The following is a 6,021-nucleotide window of genomic DNA, read 5'->3' as shown; positions in this document are numbered from 1 at the left end:
CGGAAATGAGAACACACACACACACACACACACGCACACACACACACGCATAGTCCCCGCCTCCTACCTCAGCCACATCCTTTGCTCTAGCTCAGGAGACTGAAGAACAAAAGATCGGCAGTCACTGAGCTCACCACTAAGGAGCCCTTCCTGTCAGAGGGCTGCCTTGGTCTTTGTAAAACAAGAGATCTTTTCCTGTTAAGGGAAAGGTACAGCCCATTTAACAATGCGTGTGTAGGAGTCTTCCTACCATGTTACTGGAATCTCATGACTGTGATAAAGCTTTCTGTCCCCAGGAGGATGGGTGTCTAAAAGTTAACTCACATTTGTCTCAGAGAAAATGCTCACAGCCCTATCACACACTTGAGACAGCTCTGAGCCAAAATGGATCAGTTTGCATAACTCTTTCACACTCTGGTAAATTCTCTAGAAGCTTGTTTTCAAATACTGCATGCCATCGTGGACAACTTCTTTCGGGGTTGACTTATTAGTCCTTTGTTTTTATGTTCAAACTACTTTAAAGTCTTTCTTTCTTTCTTTCTTTCTTTCTTTCTTTCTTTCTTTCTTTCTTTCTTTCTTTCTTTCTCTTTCTTCCTTCTTTCTTTCTTTCGTCTCTTTCTCTTTCTCCCTCTCTTTCTCTCCTTCTCTTTCTCTCTCTCTTTCTTTCTAAATAAATGATTGCTTTCCCAAGGAACTTTTAAAGCTGAATTTTTAAAACTCTGTCACAACCTGGAGATGTCTCCAATTTATTGGCTTTCAGTTCCAAGAAGCTTTCTTAAACTCTGAAAGGTTTTCTCCAACCCTCAATCACTGTCACCCCTGGCTAGCTTTCAGCATTGATGACCAGCTGTCCCCTCACTTCTCCAGCTCCTGCCAAGACTGCTCCCCCTCTCTCCATTTGATGTCCACCATTCCAGCTGTCTCCCATCCCTTTTTCCCTATCCTATTCTGTTTCCTTCCTTGCAGCATTTATTTACAAATATTTATCACAATATTCATGTACAAGGCACACCTCAAATGTACTGAATGCAACTGGTTTCCACATACCCATTCTTTTCTTTCTAATTTTATGGTTATAACTACAGTTGGGTCTCTTTTCACCATGTCCCCAAATTCCATTTCCAATTGCCGATGGGACGACTTCACTGGTTATCCACAGTGTAGCTGTATTATGGTGGAAAGAAGCCTAAATAGAATTCTTGCTCAGCAGATGAAGTGCTCTAAACATTATTTTCCTCAAGGACAATATGAGTAAAATAATAATTCTCTTTTTCTTTCAAATATGTACAAACACACACAATGCATTTATTTACATGTAGGGATGAAAATGTCTAATGCATTTTCCAGTACATAGTAGGTGCTTTTTTTTGAGAATTCCTTCAAAGTCAACAAGTAGAAAAACTAAGCTTAGCATTCTCTTGGTTTCTTTATCACTATTCTTTTCTGTACAAATTAACTACAAAAACTAAACTAGTAGGGGCACCTTGGTGGCTCAGTCAGTAAGCTCCTGACTTTTAGTTCAGGCTCAGGTCATGATCTCAGAGTCGTGAGATTGAGCCCTGCATTGGGCTCCACGCTGAGCTTGCTTTAAGATTCTCTCTCTCCCTCTGCCCCTCCAGCTCGCTGGCTCTCTCTCTCTCTAAAAAAACAAAAATGAAAACAATACAAAACAACAACAAAAACAACTAAACTTGTGGAACTCTTTAAAATTCTTTTTAGCCCTAAGTTTCTGAAATGCAATATTTTCCTTAACAGTTGGGATCTAGAGAGTAGCACCTCTATAGACAGTTTGTAAATACGGAAGAACATTTTAATTTTCAGAGTGACAGTCAAGCTGCTCCTGGTATTCAGTGCCTGAGGGCCAAAGATGCTAAATGTATTTGAAGGTACAGGACTTTTCAGCATAGGAATGATCAGTTGTCCTGGACAAAATGCTAACTTTTTTTTTTTTTAATTTTATTTCATTATGTTATGTTAGTCACCATACATTACATCATTAGTTTTTTTACCCTTATTTATTTTTATTTATTTATTTTTATTATGTTATGTTAATCACCATACATTACATCATTAGTTTTTGATGTAGTGTTCCATGATTCACTGTTTGCGTATAACACCCAGTGCTCCACGTAATACGTGCCCTCCTTAATACCCATCACCAGGTTAAGCCATCCCCCCAGCCCCCTCCCCTCTAAAACCCTCAGTTTGTTTCTCAGAGTCCATAGTCTCTCATGGTTCGTCTCCCCCTCCGATCTCCCCCCCTTCATTTTTCCCTTCCTACTATCTTCTTCTTCTTTTTTTAAACATATAATGTATTATTTGTTTCAGAGGTACAGGTCTGTGATTCATCAGTCTCTCACAATAGCACAAACCTTCCCCAATGTCCATCACCCAGCCACCCCATCCCTCCCACCCCCACCACTCCAGCAACCCTCAGTTTGTTTCCTGAGATTAAGAATTCCTCATATCAGTGAGATCATACAATACTTGTCTTTCTCTGATTGACTTATTTCGTTTAGCATAATACCCGATAGTTCCATCCACATTGTTGCAAATGGCAAGATTTCATCTTTTTGATGGCTGCATAATATTCCATTGTATATACATACCACATCTTCTTTATCCATTCATCTGTCTATGGACATCTTGGCTCTTTCCATAGTTTGGCTATTGTGGACATTGCTGCTATAAACATTGGGGTGCACGTACCCCTTCGGATCACTACATTTTTATTTTTGGGGTAAATACCCAGTAGTGCAATTGCTGGGTCGTAGGGTAGCTCTACTTTCAACTTTTTGAGGAACCTCCATACTGTTTTCCAGAGTGGCTGCACCAGCTTGCATTCCCACCAACAGTGTAGGAGGGTTCCCCTTTCTCTGCATCCTCGCCAACATCTGTCATTTCCTGACTTGTTAATTTTAGCCATTCTGACTGGTATGAGGTGGTATCTCATTGAGGTTTTGATTTGGATTTCCCTGAATCCGAGTGATGTTGAACACTTTTTCATGTGTCTGTTGGCCATTTGGATGTCTTCTTTGAAAAATGTCTGTTCATGTCTTCTGCCCATTTGTTGATTGTGTTATTTGTTCTTTGGGTGTTGAGTTTGATAAGTTCTTTATAGATTTTGGATACTAGCCCTTTATCTGATATGTCATTTGCAAATATCTTCTTCCATTCTGTCGGTTGTCTTTTGGTTTTGTGGACTGTTTGTTTTGCTGTGCAAAAGCTTTTTATCTTGATGAAGTCCCAATAGTTCATTTTGCCCTTGCTTCCCTTGCCTTTGGCGATGTGTCTAGGAAGAAGTTGCTGTAGCTGAGGTTGAAGAGGTTGCTGCCTGTGTTCTCCTTTAGGATGTTGATGGACTCCTGTCTCACATTTAGGTCTTTCATCCATTTGGAGTCTATTTTTGTGTGTTGTGTAAGGAAATGGTCCAGTTTCATTCTTCTGCATGTGGCTGTCCAATTTTCCCAACACCATTTGTTGAAGAGACTGTCTTTTTTCATTGGACATTCTTTCTTTTGTTTTGTTTTGTTTTGTTTTTAAAGATTTTTTATTTATTTATCTGAGAGAGAGAATGGGAGACAGAGAGCATGAGAGGGGGAGGATCAGAGGGAGAAGCAGACTCCCCGCTGAGCAGGGAGTCCGATGCGGGACTCGATCCCGGGACTCCAGGATCATGACCTGAGCCAAAGGCAGTTGCTTAACCAACTGAGCCACCCAGGCACCCTGGACATTCTTTCTTTTGATCAACATTGGTAGTGCCATGGTTGGGAGAGCAGGCTTCGGCATCAGACTCTGCCGTTAGGTAGCTCTGTAGTCCAGTGCACAGGAATTGACATCTCCAGGCCTCAACTTCCTTGTCTGTGCAATGGGGACAATGTTCTTAAAGGAGACGTTGCAGAGCTATAGGAATAAAGGAATGTAGAGTATTTACTCACCACAAATGCTCAACAAATCACAGCTATTTTTTTTATAGCTCTTTTATACTGTTTTCAATTTATCCAGCATGCTATGTATCTGTGTACATCAGAATCACTTCATTCTTTAAGTAAACCCTTTCTCAAACACATTTCTAGAGATTTTTTGTTAACTAAGAAAAGAAAATTGCTATTTGTGTGGGATTTTAAAAAATGTTTCCTTCTTTACCAGCAGTGGCTGGAAGACCCGAATAAAGCCCACGGAGATTCCTAGGAGGAGAAGGAAAACATGTTCTGGGTTGGTCTTCTTTCTCAGTTGTTGAGTATTTCCCTTTCCCCCAATCTCTCTCTCTCTCTCTCTCCCCCTCTCTCTCCTTCTTTTCCCCCTCTCTCTCACTCTCTCTTGCAATCTCTCTCATCTACTCTTCCTAATGTTTGAAGTCATTAAGTACCTCTACATCCCTGACACTGTAAAGTGCTCTGATCATCTATCACATATGCATCCTGAAAACCAGTCGTCCTTTTGGTGCTAAATGCAGTCCAGGATTTCAGGTTTGTTTGTTTGTTTGTTTGTTTGTTTTTTAAGATTTTATTTATTTGAGAGAGAGAGTGAGAGAGAGCAAGTATGAGCAGGGTAAGGGGCAGAGGGGGAAGCCAGACTTCCCGCCGAGCAGGGACCCCGATGCTGGGCTCCATCCCAGGACCCTGGGATCATAACCAGAGCCGAAGGCAGACGCTTAACCAACTGAGCCACCCAGGCGCCCCGATTTCAGAGTTTTTTTAAATGAGATTTTGCTTGTTTCTCCCTCTTGGTTAAAAATAAAAACCTATCTACTGAATGTGGCGAGGAGTTAGCTCCCTACTGCCTGTGTGATTTAGCAGTACAAAGCCTCGTCACATGGCCAGTGTGTCCCTCTGGGAGCCCTGTCCCTCAGCCCTTAAGGAATTCAGTATAAACATTGAACTGGGAGTAGAAGGGACCCTAGACTTTAACATGAACCGTGTGGTTGTTGCCTAATTTCATGGACATCAGTTTCCTCTTCTGACAAATACAGAAATATTTTCAAAGATTCTCTTGCCTCGAGGAATCTATGACCTCTACAGGCACTATTGTTCTTTTCTTTCATGTGACTACATGGATTTATTGTGGAAAATGAAAATATTAAGTGACAGACCTTTGGTAAGAAATCATCATGCAGGTAATAGAGAATGCCCATGGCAAAGCCATGTAAAAATTGTTTGTGAATGATATTATCCCCCAGACCGGTAGCTGGATAGCGCTGATAGGTAAGGATGGTTTCTGAACGCCCATGCGTCCCTCCAACAGCTGAGCTGGAGTTGGGGGTGGGTTCTGAGGCTGCAGGATGGAGCGCTCTGCTGGCAGCAGGCCCAGCCAGATCCGGGCCTTGGAGCCGGGACAGCTGCTCGGAGAGGCCATCCGGTGACAGAGAAGCTGCAGCTCCTAGCCCTGGTCGGGGCCGAGCAGCTGGGCTCTTCCATCCACACCCAGATGCAAGTGACCTGCTTTCATTTCAGTCCTCAGCTTTTCTCCTTTCTCGGATGCGAGGCTTTGCTAACACCCATTCTTCACTGAGTCCGGTTCTTTCACACCGCCGATGTGGGAATTTGAGTGAGTTTGTCTCCTTGCCATACCAAAGGCTCAAATGTGGGGAGAGCGGATAGACTCTTAGGGGAGAGGGTGATGGTTCAACTAATTGAGGGTTTTCTAGACTTTCTCCAGACAGAAAAGGGTCCACCAAGGTCACCTCCTTCTCTTTGCTTCTATGCTCTGGGAGTTCAGGGTTCCAACAAATGGGACTTGCTAATTTTTCTAACACACCCTTCCCGCTGAATCACTCAACTCAGTCGCAGGAAAGTCCTTCCTTCTGTCTTGTTCTGGCTTCCCTGTTTGTAAGTCCTGTAGACCGGGAGAGCAATCTGTCACAGGCCTCTGCAGAGAGTATTCCTTCAGAGATCTGAAATTAGAATTCTATTCAAATTGTATTTTATTGGGTAGGGCCAGAAAGAAACTAGATCCAGGGGGATATGAAGAGAGACAATATAAAATGCTATCCCTTAGAGGGCTTACTCTCCAGTCAGATTA

This window comes from Phoca vitulina, unplaced genomic scaffold (assembly GCF_004348235.1).
Source record: "Phoca vitulina isolate PV1807 unplaced genomic scaffold, GSC_HSeal_1.0 scaffold23, whole genome shotgun sequence".
Taxonomy (NCBI): domain Eukaryota; kingdom Metazoa; phylum Chordata; class Mammalia; order Carnivora; family Phocidae; genus Phoca; species Phoca vitulina.
The sequence above is the reverse complement of the archived record's forward strand: the minus strand, read 5'-3'. Positions refer to the sequence as shown.